The sequence below is a fragment of the Podarcis liolepis genome, assembly GCF_965112155.1.
Source record: "Podarcis liolepis genome assembly, chromosome: 13".
Classification (NCBI taxonomy): domain Eukaryota; kingdom Metazoa; phylum Chordata; class Lepidosauria; order Squamata; family Lacertidae; genus Podarcis; species Podarcis liolepis.
Window position 1 is genome coordinate 9,235,761 of NC_139573.1, and position 23,922 is coordinate 9,259,682.

A 23,922-nucleotide genomic window follows, 5' to 3' on the forward strand; every position below is an offset into this window, starting at 1 on the left:
TAATCATGTATTTACAAAACTGGATATTGATTTTGCAGCAAAGTCATTTTGTAAAGTGTTGTACCGATCCACATTTTTCTATTTCTATTGTGTGTTACTTCTGTAGGTTTCCATCAGTATAATCATTTCTGGATTAAGTTGCAGATTGAAGAGGCAGGCCGTTTGGATGTTGTTCCGCATCATCTGTGGAATGTAGAATTGCTCTGTCAAAACTTCCACAGTCTATTTGTTTATAGAACCAGGACTTCTTCTTTTTGAACAGGGCTCAATAGGCTTTGTCTCACTGTGTCTTCTCGGGCACAGAAATACACAGCGGAGTCTGCAGCTGTCAGGGAGTTCAGCTGGAGGGAGAACTCATTCTTTGAGGCATCTGAAGAAATGCTTGCTCGGCTCTTCAGAGAAGGGGCATATCTTGTTTCTCCATTATAGGGGTATATCCATGCAATCCATTCCAGACCTTTCCCAGGAGCTTGACGGATCCAACTCCACCAATAGGACTGAGTAGAGATGGAGAAACCTGTGACTTTACAAAGCAGGTTGAGATTCTCTTCAGGTCTCACTATTCCTGGCCCAGATGATACAAGCTGAATGTCTGAGAAGACCCCTTGGGAAGAGAAAAGATGGCAATGAATGGTTGTTCGTCATCTAATGGCCCCATGAAGTAAATTAATATTGCAGAACTTCCCTTACCTTTAGAAAAAGCCACCAAGGGAAACAAGAGCAACAAGAGCTCCATATTGTTGATGAATGAATGTGCTGGAGATACAGGAAAGAGGGGACTCTGGGCTGGGAAGCAAGTGAAGATTTTATATTCTGGGCTTTTCATCCAAAACTACTCCCAATTTCCTGGTCACATTTACATGAGACCTCCCCATTGAGGCACATGAGGCAGATAAAAGCCGTTTGGGGAATCAGTGTTTGCTGCTGGCTTCCTCTTTGTCCCCTGCACACACACAAACAAACAGGGAAATGCACAAAGAATGGTGTTCTAATCGAGGGGGCATAGATGGAATGCAAAATTCAATCAAAGACGTTGGTGCTGGAGGAAGGTTTGGAAGAGATTAATGTACTGGGAATGGATTTTTATATATATACTTTAAAACTGCTGGTTGTGGTGGAAAGTTAACGGGGCTGGCATTTACTTACTTACTTACTTACTTACTTACTTAATTATTATTTCATAGTCAATGGAAAGAGACAAAGTTGTGCCAATTCCACCCACCCCTCTCCTTTTTGCTTGGTGCAGGGTTGACTGACAAGAAGTCATAAGCCCACAAGGGTTGTGGCTCAGGATGTAGCAGGAGTGTGGAGGTTGTCTGGGTGAATTAAGAAGGAGTCCTCCTCACCAGCATTTGCCTTTGGACAGGGGTGGGGAACCCAATGCCATTCCAGTTATTGCAGATGGAATTTTCTGTTCTTCACACCATGGCTGCCCCCTTGTGGGCAGCAGGAAGAGGTGGAATATGGATCTTGGTTTCTGACGGGAAGTTTAATTTGCTAAATGGCATTTGGCATAGATTTGTGGTTGTAGCTTTTAGTGACATTGGGAAGAGCAAAGCGGCACTGAACATGTAGTTGCATCAAAAACACATTTTAAGTATTAGATCTTGATTTTTAAGTTATTATTCTTTCAGTTAATTCACCTGTTAACATATCACAGAACACACCAGTGCCGAACATACCTGTCTAACCATGTTTTCCAAATGTGATTCTTCTCTTCCCCACAATGGAGAGGTAAGTGTGTGGACATGAGTAATCTGATCAGCTCCACCAACTTGACTGTGGTATGCATGCATGCATAAACACCATTCCCATGGAATTTATTCTATTTATTCATTGTATTTAATCCCAGATTTTCCTTCGAAGAATTCAAGGTGCTATACATTATATCCCTCTCCTCATATCCTCACAACACTCCGATATCCCCCTCCTCATATATTCTTCACAACACTCCAATAAGGTAGCTTAGGCTGAGAGGCCGTGACTGACCCATGGTCATCTAGTGAGCTTCATGGACAAGTAGGGATTTGAACCCGGGTTTCCCAGGTTGTATGTGCTGCAGAGGAGGTTTCATGCCATTCCAAGGGATGATGGGATGATGAAGAAAGGCAGAATGGCAAATTCACAATTTTGTTAAAAGTCCACATTTCTACTTGAGGTCTATCGCAAGCAGCCTTAAACATAACTCATAGGTATGAGCAGACAAAACACAAATAACAAAAAAGGATATTGATTTTAGGTGGTAGGAGAAAATGTTGCAGCAAAGTCATTTTGTACAGCATTGTACTGATCCACATAAGTCTACTTCCATCGTGTATTCCTTCTGTAGGTTTTTTCATCGGTATAATCATTTCTGGATTAAGTTACAGATTGAAAAGACAGGCAGTTTGGATGTTGTTCCGCATCATCTGTGGAAAGTAGAATTGCTCTGTCAAAACTTTCACAGTGTATTTGTTTATAGAAGCAGAACTTCTACTTTTTGAACAGGGCCCAATAGGCTTTGTCTCACTGTGCTATCTCGGACACAGAAATACAAAGCGGAGTCTGCAGCTGTCAAGGAGTTCAGCTGGAGAGAGAATTCGTTCTTTGAGGCATCTGAAGAAATGGTTGCTCGGCTACTTAGAGAAGGGGCATATGCCTTTCCTCCATCATAGGGGTATATCCGTGTAATCCATTCTAGACCTTTCCCAGGAGCTTGACGGATCCAACTCCACCAAGAGTACTGAGTAGAGATGGAGAAACCTGTGACTTTACAAAGCAGATTTAGATTCTCTCCTGGTCTCACTATTCCTGGCCCAGTTGATACAAGCTGAATGTCTGAGGAGAACCCTTGGAAAGAGAGAAAAGAGGGCAATGAATGATTGGACATCATCCAATCACCACATGAAGTAAATTAATACTGTAAAACTTCCCATACCTTTAGAAAAAGCCACCAAAGAAAACAAGAGCAACAAGAGCTCCATGTTGATGAATGGATGTCCTAGAGATATAGGAAAGAGGGGACTCTGGGCTGGGAAGCAAGTGAAGAGTTTATATTCAGGGCTTTTAATCCAAAACTATTCTCAACTTCCTGGTGGAATTTACATGAGACCTCCCCATTGAGGCAGATAAAAGCAGTTTGGGGGAATCAGGGTTTCAGCTGACTTCCTCTTTGTCCCCTGCACACACAACCACATAGAGACAAAAGCATACAGAGTGGAGTTTTAATGGAGGTGGCATAAACGGAATGCAAAATTCAATCAAAGGTGGTGTTGGAGGAAGGTTTGGAAGAGATTAATATACTGGGGATGGATTTTTCTCTCTTTTATACTTTAAAACTGATGATGATGATTTCAGCCTCTCTTCCCCATGCTCCTATAGAGATGCTGTTGGTGTGTTGCAATTATAATTTCAGATGCAGCTGGTGAAAAAATTAGGCTGGGAGGGAGCTCTGCTGTGGCAACAGAAGAGGAATTTTTATGTAAATAAAAGAAAATGTAAGATATAGGTACTGCCCTTATATTCACAGCCCAGTGCACCCTTCCCCCACCCCTGGAATGCCCACCACCCTCCCAAATGCAACACTGTTATTTATTATCATGAAATCCCATCAAGAGTCTTTTGGGGGGGGGAATGCTTGCACTGCAAGGAGGGAGATATTTCAATGTTTCCTTTGGATAAATATTTAGAATAATCCTCTGCATTTGAAAGGAGGGCGTTCGCCTTCATAGGCAAAGGAAAGAGACAAAGTTGAGCCAATTCCACCTCCCCCCCTTTTGCTTGGGGAAGGGTTGACTGACAACAAGTCATAAGCACACTAGGGTTGTGGCTAAGGATGTCGCAGGAGTGCAGAGGTTGTCTGGGTGAATTAAGATGGAGTCGTCCTCACCAGCATTTGCCTTTGTACAGGGGTGGGGAAACTCATCCAAAGTTTTGGGAGTCCAACGCCTTTCATCCTAGGGGTAGCCATTGTGATGCCATCCAGTAGTTATTGGTCTCCAAGTCACATCAGTCTTGCCATCAAAGCAAATTATCAGGGGCAGTGGGAGCAGGAGCCCAGGAACATTTGCAGGGCCACAAGTTCCACTCCCCTGCCATTGGATAAAAGAGAAAGACTGCCAATTTTTGACCATCTATGACTGGAGGCAGGAGTGGAAAAGGTCTGGAAGTAGTTTGAGGATAGGCTCACTGTGTATGCCAGGCACACTGCTCCTACTTTTCCTTCTTGGAAACAGATTTCTCAGGTTCTCCACAAATTTCCACCCCCTGCAGTCTAGGCTGAAGATAAAAAGACCCTAAGATCCCAAGAATCATGATGAGTGTATATAGATTATGAAAAAGAGGGTCCAAAGCAAGAATTATACTAGGCGATTCTGAGAGTCAGGGTCACACTCTGTCATATAATAGAGATGTCACCCTTCCCTTGATCTAATGTCTAGCTGAATGCTGCAACTGAGGGCTCATCCACACTAAGCTTTCCTTTGCATTTTCCAGGCACAGTCCGTGATTTAAAGCTCTGTGTCCAAACAGTTCTTTTCTGGCTCCAAATCTTTCCCCATGAAAACCTGCTCTTTGAAGCTGAATTGGAGCAAATGTCAATCCTTGGAAAACCTGAATCGACAATTGCTCCTATTCAACTTTAAAGAGCAGGTTTTTGCGGGGAAGTTTCCAGAGCAAAAAAAGAGTGCTCAGACAGAGAGGTTTAACTGCAAGTGTAGATAAGCCCCGAGAGTGACATGAAGTGTAGGGGAAATACATTTCCTCCAACATTTCTTTGATGGAAATAGGGACATCCTATTCCATAATAATAATGTTACTATTTATACTCCCCGCCCCCCAATCTTACTGGCTTGCTCCAGCCACTCTGGTCAGCTTCCAACATATATAAAAACATAGGTAAAGGTAAAGGGACCCCTGACCATTAGGTCCAGTCGTGGCCGACTCTGGGGTTGCGGCGCTCATCTCGCTTTATTGGCCAAGGGAACCGGCGTATAGCTTCCGGGTCATGTGGCCAGCATGACTAAGCCGCTTCTGGCAAACCAGAGCAGTGCACGGAAACGCGTTTACCTTTCCACTGGAGTGGTACCTATTTATCTACTTGCACTTGATGTGCTTTCGAACTGCAAGGTTGGCTGTAGCAGGGACTGAACAACGGGAGCTCACCCCGTTGCGGGGATTCAAACTGCCAACCTTCTGATTGGCAAGTCCTAGGCTCTGTGGTTTAACCCACAGCGCCACCCGCATCCCTTATAAAACAACAACAACATATAAAAACATAATAAAACCCTAAACAATAAAAACTTCCCCATACAGGGCTGCCTTCAGATGACTCGGGGTGGTCAGATAATTCCATACCTTCCAAGATTTCTCTGGGGAAAATAGTGACTTCCTATGGGAAAGGAGGACATTCTGGTATCAAATCACAACCCGGGATGGCTTCTGTAAAATCCAGGACTGTACCTGTAAAATAGGGACACTTGGAGGGTCTGTAAATAGGAGAAGCCTCAGGGTACTGCTGGAACCTGTGCAAAAACATGACCTTAAATGTGTTTGGGGGCCTCATAGACTTACATGTAAAATGTGATGGTGAATTCTGGGGTGCAAAAGGGGACATGAAAATATTTATCTTCATTGTAAGTTGCAATGTTTGCTCCTCAAGATTGTAATTGAGAGCAGCCATGAGAAAATGAGGGTTTTTGCTTGGCTACAGATTCACTTCCTCTCACTGTGCCTCTTGCACAGAAATAAACAGCCGTGTCTTCGGGTTTAAGGCTGTTCATTTGCAGATAGAGGAGACTGTTGGAATTGTCCTTGGAGATGGTGAATCTTCCTTTCACTTTATCCAGGTAGTACATTGCAACTGAATTGTAGTTTATGTAGGCCACCCATTCCAGGCCCTTCCCTGGAACCTGTCTCACCCAGTCCATGCTATAGTCCCCAAAGCTGAACCCAGAGGCTCGACAGGAGAGGCGGAGGGACTCTCCAGGCTTTTTCACATCTCCTCCAGACTCCACCAGCCGGACCTCCGATTGGACACCTAAAAAGAAAGGCATTTAAGAGACCTGCTGCATGTTATTAACACCCAGAATGTACTAGCTTTCTTCAATGGAAAGGATGATATTACCTCCCAAAACTGCTGCAAAGCAAACTAGCTGAAGCAAAGCTATCATTTTCTTCATTCTAATCCTTTGAAAGGTCGTGCGAAGTGTTGACCCAAGCATGCATGTCTGACTGCTTTAAAGAGGAAGCTCTCTCTGAATATTTACATAGCCACCAGGATAAATGCACCAACGGAAACATTTGGCAATACAGGACTGGAGGCGTGTCTGGATTTGCAAAAATCTCATACTCTGTGCTGTTTGCAAAGCTTCTTGGAGTGGTGCATGTGTGTATTCCTCTCGTGTGAAATGAGCAACACAGGCTTTTGTGCGTCACTTTGAACATACACAGAGCTTGCACTGTGGAAGATGGTGTGTGTGTGTGTGTGTGTGTGTGTGTGTGAGGTACTTTCCCTGGAAGGAATACCAATTTCCTCCTAGAGAGAGGGAAACAGACTCTCGAGACAAGGCTCACTCAACAGAATTTATTTAGCTAAAGAAAATCCAACCCTTGGCTTGCACCAGAAAGTAGGGTGGATTGCTGGCATTAGCAAAGCAAATCCCATGTACAATTCCAAATGCAACACCTGTAGCTACTTCCATGCACCCAAACCACAAAACTGATCTTAGCTGGATTTCTTCTGCAGGCTACTTGTTTTTTTTTTCCCCTTCCGATTAATTAAAAAACCAGGGGTCTACTGCCTATTATTCCTCAGCGGCCGAACATGCAGTTCATGAGATAACAAGGCCCTGAAAGACCTTGAGACTTTCAGGGAATTGTAGTATTGGGAGGCACCCCAAGGGTCAATCCAGCCCACCCCCTGCAGCGAAACGTGCTGCAGTTTTAATGGCAAACAATTCCTTGCCATAGTTGTAGGTAGGAATTGGGCTGCAGCGATGTGAACGCACGAAATGGCAGGTTTATTTTAAAAGCTGTAGCCTGGCAGAGAAAGTAAATGCTTGTGGAATGTCCTCCCTTAGAGGTTTCAAACAAAATGATAGCTGGAGAGTTTGTGCATAAGTTATACTTATAAGTATATAAGTATAACGCGTTTACCTTTCCACTGGAGTGGTACCTATTTATCTACTTGCACTTGATGTGCTTTCGAACTGCAAGGTTGGCTGTAGCAGGGACTGAACAACGGGAGCTCACCCCGTTGCGGGGATTCAAACTGCCAACCTTCTGATTGGCAAGTCCTAGGCTCTGTGGTTTAACCCACAGCGCCACCCGCATCCCTTATAAAACAACAACAACATATAAAAACATAATAAAACCCTAAACAATAAAAACTTCCCCATACAGGGCTGCCTTCAGATGACTCGGGGTGGTCAGATAATTCCATACCTTCCAAGATTTCTCTGGGGAAAATAGTGACTTCCTATGGGAAAGGAGGACATTCTGGTATCAAATCACAACCCGGGATGGCTTCTGTAAAATCCAGGACTGTACCTGTAAAATAGGGACACTTGGAGGGTCTGTAAATAGGAGAAGCCTCAGGGTACTGCTGGAACCTGTGCAAAAACATGACCTTAAATGTGTTTGGGGGCCTCATAGACTTACATGTAAAATGTGATGGTGAATTCTGGGGTGCAAAAGGGGACATGAAAATATTTATCTTCATTGTAAGTTGCAATGTTTGCTCCTCAAGATTGTAATTGAGAGCAGCCATGAGAAAATGAGGGTTTTTGCTTGGCTACAGATTCACTTCCTCTCACTGTGCCTCTTGCACAGAAATAAACAGCCGTGTCTTCGGGTTTAAGGCTGTTCATTTGCAGATAGAGGAGACTGTTGGAATTGTCCTTGGAGATGGTGAATCTTCCTTTCACTTTATCCAGGTAGTACATTGCAACTGAATTGTAGTTTATGTAGGCCACCCATTCCAGGCCCTTCCCTGGAACCTGTCTCACCCAGTCCATGCTATAGTCCCCAAAGCTGAACCCAGAGGCTCGACAGGAGAGGCGGAGGGACTCTCCAGGCTTTTTCACATCTCCTCCAGACTCCACCAGCCGGACCTCCGATTGGACACCTAAAAAGAAAGGCATTTAAGAGACCTGCTGCATGTTATTAACACCCAGAATGTACTAGCTTTCTTCAATGGAAAGGATGATATTACCTCCCAAAACTGCTGCAAAGCAAACTAGCTGAAGCAAAGCTATCATTTTCTTCATTCTAATCCTTTGAAAGGTCGTGCGAAGTGTTGACCCAAGCATGCATGTCTGACTGCTTTAAAGAGGAAGCTCTCTCTGAATATTTACATAGCCACCAGGATAAATGCACCAACGGAAACATTTGGCAATACAGGACTGGAGGCGTGTCTGGATTTGCAAAAATCTCATACTCTGTGCTGTTTGCAAAGCTTCTTGGAGTGGTGCATGTGTGTATTCCTCTCGTGTGAAATGAGCAACACAGGCTTTTGTGCGTCGCTTTGAACATACACAGAGCTTGCACTGTGGAAGATGGTGTGTGTGTGTGTGTGTGTGTGTGTGTGTGAGGTACTTTCCCTGGAAGGAATACCAATTTCCTCCTAGAGAGAGGGAAACAGACTCTCGAGACAAGGCTCACTCAACAGAATTTATTTAGCTAAAGAAAATCCAACCCTTGGCTTGCACCAGAAAGTAGGGTGGATTGCTGGCATTAGCAAAGCAAATCCCATGTACAATTCCAAATGCAACACCTGTAGCTACTTCCATGCACCCAAACCACAAAACTGATCTTAGCTGGATTTCTTCTGCAGGCTACTTGTTTTTTTTTTCCCCTTCCGATTAATTAAAAAACCAGGGGTCTACTGCCTATTATTCCTCAGCGGCCGAACATGCAGTTCATGAGATAACAAGGCCCTGAAAGACCTTGAGACTTTCAGGGAATTGTAGTATTGGGAGGCACCCCAAGGGTCAATCCAGCCCACCCCCTGCAGCGAAACGTGCTGCAGTTTTAATGGCAAACAATTCCTTGCCATAGTTGTAGGTAGGAATTGGGCTGCAGCGATGTGAACGCACGAAATGGCAGGTTTATTTTAAAAGCTGTAGCCTGGCAGAGAAAGTAAATGCTTGTGGAATGTCCTCCCTTAGAGGTTTCAAACAAAATGATAGCTGGAGAGTTTGTGCATAAGTATATTGTGTTAATGTAGGAATATTAGAGCATATGACAAGTCATTCTGATTATTCACTGTTCCTGTGCTTTTCAAAGTATGGGGAATCCTGTCTTATAAATGAATGAGCAAATATAAAAGCTGACTTTGCATCAAAGACTGCCACCTGGGTGCTTGTGGGCGCAATTACATCTAAGGGAACCGTCCCTGGTTTCCATATGGTCCCCTCCCCTTGACTAAAATTAGAATTTAAATAATCATTTTGTTGTATCTAATATATAGATTGTTGCATGTGTTTGGTTGCAGTGCTTGTGGGCGGTGCTGATGGCATTTTTTTTCTGATTTTCAGACATGCCCGGGTGTCTAGATTAACAGCCCCTGGTCTATATAGCATTGACACTTTGTCATCTAAAACATATTACTATAGGTATCTCTAAAGTAGAACTAGGCACAAATTGCATATATCTTGTTTACACATAATCTTCTCCATGGATGGATTACAAAACATCGCATGCTCATGCCCTTGGACGAATCACCGTGTTCTGGACTTCTCTTGCTTTTATTTTGATGCTCTCAATCCAGAAATCACCCAAATGACGCCACAAATCCCCCCTTAATGAGTTGTTACCACTGGACTGACAACATTGAGAGAATAGTGAGAAAGTTTCTCAGGGACACAAAGTCTCAAGGGACTTGTACAATGTTAGTTCTGAAGGAAATCTCTGTGGAAATAAGTAGCCTCACGCTTGAAACCACCAAAAGCACCACGAGCACCATCTTACTTCAGTCATGCTGCATGGTTTTTCTGTTCTTCAAGCCATGCCTGCCCCCTTGTGGGAAACAGGAGGGGAGAGTTCTGAGACTTGGTTTTATGACAAATTGCTTATTGTGTGAAATGTTATTTATTAGAGATTTTGAATTCTCCTTCCACCGAAGGGGAATGCTCTCTCAAGGGAGGCTTGTCTGGCACCTTCATTATACACCAGGGAAAAAGGGTTCCTCTTCAACCAGGCCTTTGGTGGACTAACATGCTATATCCTTTGTGGACGAGGGGGTTATTGTTTTGTTTTCGTTCTTGTTTTGTTCTTTATTTTGTGGGTTTCTTTTTGTTATGCATTTTGCGCATGGGTCCATAATGAAGTTCCTGCTGGAACAGGCAAATGTCCATGTAGTCCAGCATTGTGTTCTCAACTGTGGCCAAACAGATGCAGAACTTGAATGCAAGAGCCCTTTCCTCACTCGTGCTGCCCACTGGCTGCCCACATGCCGCCTCCTAACGTGGAGCGAGGACATAGACATTCTGATTCAGCAAGGGCCACAGTCACACGATACATTTAAAGGACTATGATAAAGAGTCTTGGGAGCTGTAGTTTGTTAAGGCTGTTGAGAGTGTTTAGGAAGACCCCTATTCCCCATCCAAAGCTACCATTTCCAGTGTTCTGCGGAAAGAGGGATTGATTGTTAAACCACTCTGAAATCATAGCTTTGTGGTGTTAATAGGGCTCCCTTCACAACTCTCAGCACCAATGAAAAATCATGTCCTCCAAATCATGGAGAGCAATGTGTTGCGGTGAGATCACCCAACTGCCTTCTTGTTGCTGGGGCAGGCCTGTTTGAATGACCACCTCACATCATTGGTTGCCCATTTGTTGCTGGGGAAATTTTTCTGTCGGTTGGGGTTTGATTGGCAACTAAGGGGCTATTTAAGGGGCTGAACGAGGCGAAGTACTTTCACTTTTGCATCATGCAGCGGATCTCCCTCCCTCCCTTTAATTTAAGTTTGTGTTTTTGTCCTTGCTATGCCTGTCTAGGGGTCAAATGTTTTTGGAGCAGGGGCCCAGTAGGAATTTTGCCACTTGGCTGATTGACTGGTGCCATTTGGTTTTTGCCTACCATGTAGCAAATCGTCACAACTTTGTAAGGCTGGCGGTTAGGCATTGGTGCATCCTTTGGTGGAGGGGATTATGGATTGGCTGTGCCTGCCCCTCATTTTTGTTACTGCTGCTAGGGAATTCTGTTAAAGGAATCCAGGGGCTCAATTTGCTCTGTCCAATCCCGTCTCAGGGGTAGGACCATTCCAGAGTTCCTGGGAGCATCTGGCATGAACTAAGAGGTGGAAATCCACCTCTGTGCTCCCCCAGCATGTTTTGCCTTACCGACCTATGGAGGTTCCAGTTGTCAGTCCTGTTCCTGCCGGTGCAGGTTCAAGTAGTCCGAACCAATGCCTAAGCAAACCACTCACATGCTGTAATCAATAAAGTTGTGGCCAAACTAATGCCAAAAAATCTTAAACAAATATTCTGTGTCCTGTGTGATTTATTTTGGAGGGGGGTTGCGGGTCTTCACACGCAAACTTCAGCTCCCATAATGCTTGGGATTATTATTATTTTTCAGCTAGACCTCACCAGAACTCAGTTCCGGCACCTCTCAGGTGGGCACCATTGCATTTATGGTGAACTCCAACACCTCATTTTCTAGAAAAATAGCACTGGTCACTCCACAATGGTGGCCACAGAGCTGTTGCTATACTAAAGTGAGATTTCCTCCAAGGTTAAATATCACAAAAGCCTAATTAGTCAGGTTTGTGCAGTTTCAAATATATGGCTAATTGTGTCTTCTTTCCTGGAAAACTGACATTGTAGTGAACTTCTGAGGTCTTGACTGAGGACCGTCCAATATTCATTATTAAAAGAAAACGACAGCTTAATTCTCATATATTTCCAAACACGTCTGCCTTCAGCTTAACAAAGAGATGGAGAGAGTGTCTGTGGAAAGCCAATGTGACACTTTTATCTGTATGTAAATGTAGGGTTAAAAGGTAAAGGGACCCCTGACCATTAGGTCCAGTCGTGGCCGACTCTGGGGTTGCAGCGCTCATCTTGCTTTATTGGCCAAGGGAGCCGGCGTAAGCGTAAGCCGCTTCTGGCGAACCAGAGCAGCGCACGGAAACGCCGTTTACCTTCCCGCTGGAGCAGTACCTATTTATCTACTTGCACTTTGATGTGCTTTCGAACTGCTAGGTGGGCAGGAGCTGGAACCCAGCAATGGGAGCTCACCCCGTCACGGGATTTGAACCGCCGACCTTCTGATCGGCAAGTCCTGGGCTCTGTGGTTTAACCCACAGCGCCACCCACGTCCCCCAAAAATGTAGGGTTAGCTTCCTGTTAAAACAGCCAGACACCCTCTCAGCCATAGCTACACCAAAAGGCAAAATCCTCTGTAGATACAGGATCACTTTCAGTGAACCCCTCTCAAATCCCAAGTGGGGAAAATGCTACATATATTTCCAATTGTTTTTATTTTAGTCATCTTGGGAGGTGATTTTTTCTCAGTTCCAGTGCAGATTATTGGTCTAAATTATCTGAATATTTTTTTTCAGTCTCTTACAGCTGGATCAACTCAGCGAGCAGCTGTGAGCAAAGGAAGGTTTTTCCAGGCTTCAGATTCACTTTCTCTCACTGTGCCTTTCTCTCTCTTACACAGTAATACACAGCCGTGTCCTCAGGTTTAAGGCTGTTCATTTGCAGATAGAGCAAGCTCCTGGAATTGTCCCTGGAGATGTTGAAGTGTCCCTTCACTTTATCCAAGTAGTAAATGTAATTTGAAGTGGGGTGTATGAAAGCCACCCATTCCAGGCCTTTCCTAGGAGCCTGTCTCACCCAGTGCATGTAAGTGTCCCCAAAGTTGAATCCAGAGGCTCGGCAGGAGAGGCGGAGGGACTCCCCAGGCCTTTTCACATCCCCTCCAGACTCAACCAGCTGGACCTCCGAATGGACACCTAGAAAGAAAGGCATATTGAGAGACCAGATCCATGTTATTAACACCCAGAGTGTACCAGCTTTCTTCAACTGGAAGGGTGAATTTACCTCTAAAAGCTGCTGAAAAGAAGACAAGTTGAAGGAAAACTATCATTTTCCTTGTCTGATTCTTTGAGAGAGTTGAGAGAAAAGCAGTCCCAAGTATGCAGTAGAAGAAAGGGTGTTTGCTTGCTTTAAAGAAGAAGATCTCTCTGAAGATTTGCATACCTATGAGTATAGAAGCACCAACGGAGAATTTTGGCAATGGAGGACTGGAAACACAGCCGGATGGACTTTGTAAAAATAATAATAATCATTCTTTGCTGCTGTACAGTTTGCACAGTGCTTTACAGTAGTGTGTTTATGTATCCCTTTCACTATAAAAGAGCAACACAGGGTTTTGGAAACTTTGTCACTTTATGCATGCCCTGTGCCTGTACTCTGGAGGTAAGGAGTAATTTCTTAGCGCACCTGGGCAGGAGGAATATGATGAAATCAAGTGGGCAAAAGTATAGATTAAAAATTAAGTAATAACATAGATCAGCAAAGAAAGAAAATTATTGTGGAATGGATAGTGTATGTATAAATATCTTGCTTTGAGCAAGAATATTAGAACACATGGCAAGGCATTTTGACAGTTCCTTGTTTCAGCCCACCTGAAAACAAGGAGAAACCTGTGTCCTAAAATCCTTCAACTGCCGAAACTTTGTTTCTATTAAGGGTTGCCCATATAGCTGCAGAAACCCATTCCCTGCAGGCTTGAAAAGAGCACTCTTTTGTAGGCAACAGAATACTGTATTTTTCGCCCTATAGGACGCACTTTTCCCCCTCCAAAAATGAAGGGGAAATGTGTGTGCGTCCTATGGGGTGAATGCAGGCTTTCGCTGAAGCTTGAAGAGCGAGAGGGGTCGGTGTGCACCGACCCCTCTCACTCTCCAGGCTTCAGGAACACATCCGCAGCTAAGACAGCCCTGCGGGAGTTCCCACAGGGCTGTCCAGGCTGCGGATAGCAGCCTGCTTCCCGGAGCGTCGGGTGCCCTGAAAGCAGAGCGCCTGGCGCTTCGGGAACACATCCGCAGCCTAGGCAGCCCTGCGGGAGGTCCCGCAGGATTGTCTAGGCTGCGGAGAGAAGCCTGCCGCCCGGCGTGAGAGGCGCCCTGAAGCAGAGCGCCCCGCCCGCCGGGCAGAGATCCGCAGCATGTTGGAGCCCTGCGGGAGTTCCCCGCAGGGCTCCCCACGCTGCGGACAGCAGCCTGCCGCCCAGTGCACCCCACATGCCAGACAGACATTGGCCAGCCCCACAAGCTCGGGGGACAGCAAGGAGGCGCAGCGCCGCCATCTCGCTGTTCCTCGACCTGGTTCGGTTTCCCCGACCTGGTTTTGGGGGGGAAATAAAGGGAATTTCCCCCCTTTATTTCCCCCCCAAAAAACTAGGTGCGTCCTATGGGATGGAGCGTCCTATGGGACGAAAAATATGGTAGGTCATGTAGCTGGCTGTTTTGCCAGCAATGGGTGAGGCAGGAAAAGTGCTATAATGGTTTCCAGCTGACGTCACAATTTATGGTGGTAGCTCTCCAAAGTGGGGAGGTTTTGGCAGGAGAAAGCCAGGATTTATGAGGTAAAATTCCTGGCAATGCTCCCCAGTGGGTTCTGGGGAGTTCACTGCATACAGCTGTGCCACTTAAGCCCATGTCTGCCAACTCAAATGGCAGAGCGTGTGTGACCTGGGAGAGATGAAGTGGCTACAGGAGGAAGTGATGGACATATGTTTGCAACAGGAGCGGGAAACCTGATATCTTTCCTAAGAAATTGTATTAAATGAAAGTAATTTGGTCCGATCTGTAATAATTTGGAAAACCAATAAAAAATAATATAAAAAAATAGAAGTGCTATAATGCTCCTTTCATAGATGAAGAGGAAATTTCACTGCCAGCTGGGAAATGAGAATGGATGTTTGAAGAACTTGCCTAGAGAGAGCTCTTGTGCGCAAATCAATATGCAGGAATGGCCACCCTTGTTTGAGGGGAGGTCTGGAAATGGAGGAATCAAACCCTTCCTCTCAGTTGTTATCAATAGTTTTATTCATTTCCTTGCAGTGAGCAAATGAAGCTTTTTGCCTGGCTTCAAATTCACTTCCACTCTCTGAAGAAGTGTGCATGCACACGAAAGCTCATACCAAGAACTAACTTAGTTGGTCTTTAAGGTGCTACTGGAAGGAATTTTTTTATTTTGACTATGGCAGACCAACACGGCTACCTATCTACTACTACTTCCACTCTCTGTATGTCTTACAAAGTAATACATGGATGTGTCCTCAGGTTCAAGGTTGTCCATCCGTAGATAGAGGTGGCTGTTTGAATTGTCTCTGGAGATGCTGCATCATACCTTCTCTTTATCCAAGTAGCTTGGTTTATGTGTCCCATGTATTCTGGTCCCCTCCCTGGACAATGTCACACCCAGACCATCCAGGGAACCAAGACATGTAGGGAGAGTAGACCTCAGATTGAACACCTATCTGGAAAGTGGTACATTATAAGGCCTTGCTCAGGAATTGAACAGCCCCCCGTGCTGAAAATGAGGAGGAGGGGAGGAAACTGCAAAGATGGCTGGGGGGGGGGGGATTGAGGGAAAGGTAGCATTTCCCCCACTTGTGCTTCTAGAGGCATTGACTGAACATTGTCCCAGGTCTACAGAGAGTTCTTCCTTTCATTGTAGCTGTGGCTGAGAGGGAGTCTGGCTGATTTAAACAGGAAGATGACCCTGTATTTACATACATCTCTAGAAAATAATAATAAAGAAAATCACAGGTCCAACTTTCACCACATACCATAATTGTATCAAAAGCAAAAATGTTGATGGCAATTATACACACACAACTATTTGGAGATACCTTCATTAGGCCAACCAAAATGCTGCAACCTAGCTTTCCCTTCCCCGGCATCAGTTGAGTTTAGGATTACTCTGTTAATTGTCTTTATGCAGTAGACTTTATTAGTCTCTGAACAGAAGCAGGGATTCTACATTCTGAAAGCTTCCTGTTTTTGCACACAACTCAATAGATCTTGATTCACTGTGGTATTCTCGGACACAGAAATACATGGCTGAGTCTGCAGCTGTCAGGGAGTTCAGCTGGAGAGAGAGCTCATTCTTGGACTTGTCTGAAGAAACAGCTGTACGGCTCTTCAGGGAAGGAGTATACCACTTTCTCCCATCATTGGGGTCTGCTCCTGCAATAAAATCAAGACCTTTCCCGGGTGCTTGACGGACCCAGTGCCACACATAATGCTGAGTGGAGATGGAGAAACCCGTGACTTTACAGAGCAGGCTGAGGTTCTCTCCCGGTCTCTTCATTCCTGGCCCAGACAATTCAAGCTGAATGTCTGATAAGACCCCTTGAAAACAGAGAATTTGTCAATTAATGTTTGAACAGCATTCAATCCACACATGAAATGAATCAATACTGTACTTGAAATAAATCAAACCCCTTGAAAACAGAGGTTTCAGTGAACACTTGAAAATCATCTAATCACCACATGAAATAGATGCATATTTCTGAACTTCCCACAGTTAAAAACACTTACATTTTTGAGAGGCCACCAAAGAAAACAAAAACAACAAGAACTTTATCATGTTAGCAAAGTAATGTCCTAACAAGAGAGGAAAGAAGGGATCTTGAAGTGGGAAGCAAGGGAAGATTTTATATTGAAGTGGATTCTTTTTTAAAACTCTTGGAGATATTTGCATGAGGCCTCCCCCCTGTGACTCCTAACATAAAAGGAGGTACTAGAAGCAATTCTGGTTATAGGGTTTGCTGCTGGCTTCCTCACGGACTCTCCTCCCTTCTCAAAGTTGTAATAGAGGGACTATTTGAAGAAAGCAAAACCCAATATTTACAATTGAAAATGGCTGGTTGAGGCAGGCTTTTTGCAGATGCTTTCAGCTCACTGTCCAAATTACCCTGAGGCCACATCCACACCATGCAGTTAAAAGCACTGTGGCACCACTTTAAACAGTTAAACCTTCTCACAAAGCATTATGGGAGCTGTACATTGTGAAGGGTGCTGAGAGCCTTTAAGAGATCCCAATTCTACTCCCAGAGCTACAATTCCCAGAATGGTTTAACAATTGGTCCCTCTTCCTAGGAAAGTCAGGGAATAATAGCTGGGGGAGGGAGTAGGGGTCTGTTAACAACTCAGGCACATTTAACAACCATGTACAGTGGTACCTCTCTTTATGAACTTAATGCATTCCGGAAGCCTGTTCTTATGCTGAAAACGTTCTTAAACCAAGGTGTGCTTTCCCCAATGAAGCTTCCCATCACCGGTGCCCTTCCATCGGTCGGCTTCCATTCATCTCTTGGACTTTCTTCGCCAACCAAGTTTGCGCAGCGACTGGGGATACAGAATAAAAATGTGCCCGCAATATCTTTGCTTGCTTTATTTTTAAATAATAATCAAACAGCTGCAACTCGCAACTCTACACCAGCCAGTACCATACAAAGCATTTGGTCAACTTAAATACAGTTTTCAAAATAATCAATTACCGTATCACATTGCAGCATTCGGTGCAGCAGGTAAACTCCCACTGCTAATTAGTTAAATTGTTAAAATACTACAGGTGTGTTGAATTGTTAAGAGCTCACAGATGTGCCACCATGCAGGTTATAATTACAAACACACACCTCTGAGTAGCATCATTGACCACATCAATATTAAGAAAACTCAACATCGTCTTCTGGGGCAAAGTTCGCTAGCCGGAACACCTACTCCTGGTTTTGCAGAGTGTGTTGCCCAAATCATTCATTAACAGGGCTGTTCTTAGACCAAGGTATCACTAAGCACAGGCTGAAGAAACAGAGACAAGTTTGAGAAAATCTCTCAGGGAGCCAACCTCTCCCGGGATTTGCACATAAATAGTTATCAAGGAAACGTCTAAAAAATAACTAGATTCACAGCTGAAAACAGCAACAGTACTTGGATTGTGGTTTTATTTCAGTTACAGCTGAAGGCATCTTGATTTCTCCACACCATGCCTGCCCCCTTTTGAGAAACAGGGAGAAGAAGCGAAGAGTTCTGAGGCCCAGTTTTGGGAGAAGATGCTTAATGTGTGAAATTATAGGTTAGTAGAGATGGATGAATTTTCTGTCTAGTGAAGTTGGGCAGGGTGGAGGAGCACCAAGCATACAGCTGTACTGAAAACAAATTTAGATAATTTAACTTTGAGCTGTTGATACTTTGAATGAGGGATTGGAGGGTGGGAAGAGAGGTCTAATGAAGTTCCTTTAATATAATAATAATAATAATAATAATAATAATAATTTTTTATTTATACCCCGCCCTCCCCAGCCAAGGCCGGGCTCAGAGCGGCTTACAAGCAATATTAAAAACAAGATGAATGATTACAACTTGAAAACAAAAATAAAATACAACATTAAAATAATGGAACATTAAAATATTAAAATGTAGCCTCATTGCAGGAGAAGGAAAAGAAAAAAGAAAAAGGGGGGGAGGGAATCAAATTGGCTCCAATCCAAAGGCCAGGCGGAACAACTCTGTCTTACAGGCCCTGCGGAAAGAAATCAGATCCTGCAGGGCCCTGGTCTCATGAGACAGAGCGTTCCACCAAGTTGGGGCCAGTGCTGAAAAGGCCCTGGCTCTGGTTGAAGCCAATCTAACTTCCTTAGGGCCTGGGACCACTAGGGTGTTGTTACTTATGGACCTTGAGGCTCTCCGTGGGGCATACCAGGCGAGGCGGTCCCGTAGGTACGAGGGTCCTAGGCCGTGAAGGGCTTTAAAGGTCAAAAGCAGCACCTTAAATCTGACCCTGTACTCCACCGGGAGCCAGTGCAGCTTGAAAAGCACTGGATGAATATGCTCCCATGGCAGAGACCCCGTGAGGAGCCTTGCTGCAGCATTCTGTACCCGCTGGAGTTTCTGGGACAGCTTCAAGAGCAGCCCCGCGTAGAGCGAATTACAGTAGTCAAGCCTGGAGATGACCGTCGCATGGATCACTGTGGCCATGACTTTGAATGTTTTCTGAACAGGGAATTCACTTGTAGTGTGGGGAACTGACAGGACTTTCATTATGCTCTTATGCTCATGTTAAATAGTCTTGCCTTTCCTTATTACAAAAACCTAGATATGTCAATTTTTGTTGCAGAATAAATCACCAGCTATCTGAGAACTACTTCCCCAAGATGGGAGCTATGGGCACACACATAGCGAATGTCATAGCTTAACAGACACTGTTGTTTTCCACCTTGGTTCTTATTCTTGAGTTGGGTGAAGTGGTGAGTGGGTGGGAAATGTCACACATGACTGTAGTACATAGACACATAGACACACTAACAACATCTGAATAGACCTGTGGAATCCCCCAACAGGTGTGTGTTAAGCTGCAACCCCAATTTACTCCAGAACAAGGGTCCACAGTTCACCAACCATAACACCCATCCTGAAAGACCTACATTGGCTCCCAGTATGTTTCCAAGCATAATTCAGAGTGTTGCTCCTGACCTTTAAAGCCTTAAACGGCCTTGGCCCAGTATACCTGAAGGAGCGTCTTAACCCCCATCATTCAGCCCATACACTGAGGTACAACACTTTCCCTGGGAGAAGTGAGGTTACAGAGAACCAGGCAAAGGGCCTTCTTGGTGGTGGCGCCCACCCTGTGGAACACCCTCCCATCAGATGTCAAGGAAATAAACAACTATCCAACTTTTAGAAGACTTCCGAAGGCAGCCCTGTTTATGGAGGTTTTTAATGTGTGATGCTTTACTATGCTTTTAATTTGTGGGAGCCGCCAAGAGTGGGTGGGGTATGTATTTATGTATGTATGTATGTATGTATGTATGTATGAAATAATTTTACCAGAGTTCAACCTCAGCTTTTGAAAGATGGTATCATTTGCATCTCCAGCTAGATATGGAGAACAGACATACTGGTTTCTTCCTCACCCATCATGCATAGCATAACCTTTTTAAAGTCCTGTCATTTGATGAAGGAGAAAGGCCAGGACCGCTTTTGGTTTTGTATATTTGGATTGAGAGATTGGGGAATGATGGGAGAAGTACCATAAGGTTTCTTTTATCGCTTTGTTTTCTGAAAAGCGTTGTGAGAGTCTTCTGCACCTTTGTGTTTGAGAAAAGCAGGTTGTGAAAAGAGAAACACAGAAAGAGGAGATGTGAGAATTGTCATTCTTGATGCCATTCAGATGCCCAGTCTGAAAGAAGAGCATCATCGTGATGGCAGGATTTGCCCCGACTAAGTATTTCCATTGTAACTTGACTAATGACAGTCCACACATTTACAGCTGTATCAGTGGGTGGATATCTCTTTTTGAATGGGAACCCAAGAAAAGACAAGATCAAACTTGTCTCAGTTATCTGAATACAGTTGTGCCTTGGATCCCGAACACCTTGTGAGTCGAAAGTTTTTGCTTCCGAACGCTGCAAACCCTGAAGTGAGTGTTCCAGTTTGTGAACGTTCTTTGGAAGCCAAACATCCAACGGGGCTTCCACGGCTTCCAATCGCCTGTGGGAGCTTTCTGCAGCCAGTTGGAAGCCGTGTGTTGGTTTCCAAACATTTTGAAAGTCGAGCAAACTTCTGGAACTAATTCCGTTCAACTTCCGAGGTACTACTGTTAGTTTTCTCCTGTCTCTTGCAGCTGAATGAACTTAGCTGCCATAAGCAGAGGGCGGTTTTTGTCTGCCTTCAGATTCACTTCCTCTCACTGTGCGTCTTGCACAGTAATACACAGCCGTGTCCTCAGGTTTCAAGTTGTACATTTGCATATACAACAAGCTGTTTGAATTGTCCCTGGAGATGGTGAATCGTCCTTTGAATTTATCCAAGTAGGTAATGCTAGCTGAATCTGGCTGTATTTCTCCCACCCATTCGACGCCCTTCCCAGGAGCCTTTTTCACCCAGCTCATCCAGTAGCTGCCAAAGGTGAACTCGAAGGCTCGACAGGAGAGGCGGGTAGACTCCCCAGGCCTTCTGACATCTCCTCCAGACTCCTCCAGCCGAACCTCTGATTGGGCACCTAGGGAGAAAAAGATATACTATTAAGACCCCCTTCATGTTAACCTCAAGATCTGAACACACCCCTAATAGGAAATGGAGAAAAATTACCCCCAAAGATGGAAAGGAAAACAATTGGAAATAAAAGCAGCATTTTCCCAACTTGAGCTTTGAGATACATTGACTGAAAGTGATCCTGTATCTACAGAGCGTTCTGCCTTTTAGTGTAGCTCTAGCTGGGAGGGAGTCTGGCTGATTTAAACAGGAAGCTGAACGTGCATTTACATATACCTCCAGATAAAAGAGTCAATCAGGCCTTCCACAAATGCTCTCTGTTTTTATACAGTACGTATAAAATGATTTCAAGTTTAAAATGAAGGCATGATTTCAGGAATGGCAAACAATTTCTCATGAAATCTACAGAGCAAAGCTGTCAACGCTTCCCTTTTTTTAAAGGGAAATTCTCCTATTCCGGATAGGGTTCCTCACAAGAAAAGGGAAAAGTTGACAGATATGCTACAGAGAGCTGTAGGGTCGGAGGTGTGAGTTCAATGCCCAAAATGGCACTTTTAGGTTCCCAATTCATTAAAAACTATGAGGAATAGTTCAGCAATGAAAGAGAAATATTATTGTGGAATTGTCTGCCAGTGGTTGTTAACAAAAGGAAAGATGGACATTCACCACAGATTCCTGACACTGATGCCAAAGATTTGGTTGTAAAATGCTGGAAATGTAAGAAGACTGCTATATGATGATGCAAGACAGCAACTGGAATAAAGCCTTACACCAGGGGTGCCCAAGCTTTTTTTCCAACAAGGGCCAGATTTGATAAAGTGAATGTGCATGAGGGCTGACCAAAGTTGTTGAGCTTCTTTCAGGATTTTACCCCAAAGTTCTTGAGCTTTTTTTAGGACTGTACTTGTTGAGCTTTTCTAAGGATTTGACCCCAATAAATAAACTGTCTAGGGGTCAGATAAAACCAGCCAGGGAGCCGGATTAGGGCCCCCAAATGGACTTTGGACATGCCTGCCTTTCACAGAACAAAGTTTGACTCCTGGGTGCTTCATGGGGTTTCCGTCGGTACAAATATTTCAGCAAATGTGTCAGTTGATAAATGGCTTGTAGGACAAGAACATTGTTGGAGCAACTTGCACAATAGCAAGCAGTCTTTAGTTCTTCTTCATCAGGCTGCATGAGAAGTGGAATACGGATGGAAACTTTTAAAAAACTGGTTGGTGTTAAAAGTGTCATGTTTCTATTGTTATTCATCTGGGAATCAAGTTTTGATTAGATTGCAATCTAATTGCTGCCGTCATTTTGGCCAATTCAAGGAATTCACAAAATTTAGTGGGCCATTCTGCCACTGACGGGACTTTAAACTTAAAGAAAGAATGGGAATGTGTTAGTTCCAAAAGAATGATATGTTTAGTCTGAAATCCTCAAAGTTATGATAAAAGTGGTACAATATGTTATGGTTAATATTTTAAATATATTGTTTAAACACAAATTAAAGGATACAGTAACAAACTTAATGATGCCAAACACAGGTGGAGGGAAGTCACAGGGATATAAAAGGGTGAAATTATTCAAGGATAATTGGGGGGGGGGGGGGAGAGAGAGAGAGAGAGAGAGAGAGAGAGAGAGAGAGAGAGAGAGAATGTAATGCAAAAAATGTTAAAAGATGGTTTTTTATTGTAACATTGTAGTAATGTAAGAATAAAATAAAATAAATGGAAAATACTCATCTGGGAATCAAGTGTATGGTGAGGAAGCTTGCTTACTTGATGGAGCTCTGCTAGCTCCTACAAATGCAGGTTTGAGGTTATGCCTAATAATGCTAAGGCAAAGAAACGCACAGTCCCAAACACAGGCAGAAGGAGTGGTGTCGGAGGATTGAGGGTGACCACTGTATGTGAAGTCTCTGAGAGCGGGGCTTGTGTGCATGTCCTTGCCACTTCTTTGCTAGGCTTTGGGTCCAACATTCACCACATCTCAAGATTTCATTGAAAGCAAAGATGTTGAGTCACATAGTAAATGCCCATACCATGCCTTCATTAGGCTAATAATCAAAATGCTGCACCATATTTGTTCCCTCCCCGGCATCACCAGAGCACAGGATTGCTTGGTTAAGTATCTTTACACAGTATATTTATTACTCAGCAATTACAAGTGGGGATTCCGCATTCGGAAGCAGTTCCTCCCTTTTTATACACAGCCCCAGTAGACCTTATCTCACTGTGGTATTCTCGGGCACAGAAATACATGGCCGAATCTGCAGCTGTGAGGGTGTTCAGCTGGAGGGAGACCTCGTTCCTGGAGTTGTCTGATGAAATGGTTGCACGATTCGTCAGAGAAGGGGCATACCACTTTCTTCCGTCATAGGGGTATGCGCTTCCCATCCATTCTAGCCCTTTCCCAGGTGCTTGGCGGACCCAGTGCCACACAGAATGCTGAGTGGAGATGGAGAAACCTGTGACCTTACAGAGCAGGTTGAGGTTCTCTCCTGGCCTCACCATTCCTGACCCAGACAACGTCTGAGAAGACCCCTAAAAGCAGAGAATATTTCAATTAATGTTTGAGTGCCATCCAGTCACCTCCAATACTTCTCAACTTTCCACCAAAAATACACTTACATTTTGGAAAGGCTGCCAAAGTAAACAAGAATAAGAAAAACCTCATAATGGTAATGAAGTAATGTCTTAGTGATTTGGGGAGTGGAAGCATGTGAAACTTTTATATTGAAGGAGATTCTTTTGAAACGACCTGGAGATATTTGCATGAGCCCCCCCCCCCGGCTCATGACACATAAAGTGTATCTGGAAACAGGTTTGGCATCAAGGTTTATTGATGGCTTTGCCACTGCTTCAATGCAAACACGTGCATAGAGATAATTTGTAATGGATGGTGTATGGGGGGAATGTAAAATCCAGCATTTTGG

The 23,922-nt window shown here is 44.2% G+C and overlaps 1 protein-coding gene and 1 pseudogene across 1 annotated transcript; one reads left to right on the forward strand and one right to left on the reverse strand.

Annotated features, from left to right (window-relative positions):
• Window positions 1-23,922, forward strand: part of LOC310691375 (vomeronasal type-2 receptor 26-like) — a 460,470-nt gene that overhangs the window by 262,988 nt on the left and 173,560 nt on the right.
• On the reverse strand, window positions 223-16,671 carry LOC310692467 (annotated as a pseudogene). The gene is made up of 4 exons (XR_014530118.1): window positions 16,545-16,671; window positions 15,985-16,355; window positions 691-832; window positions 223-604 (listed from the first exon to the last, which is right to left on the reverse strand). The product of XR_014530118.1 is annotated as an uncharacterized misc_RNA (transcript).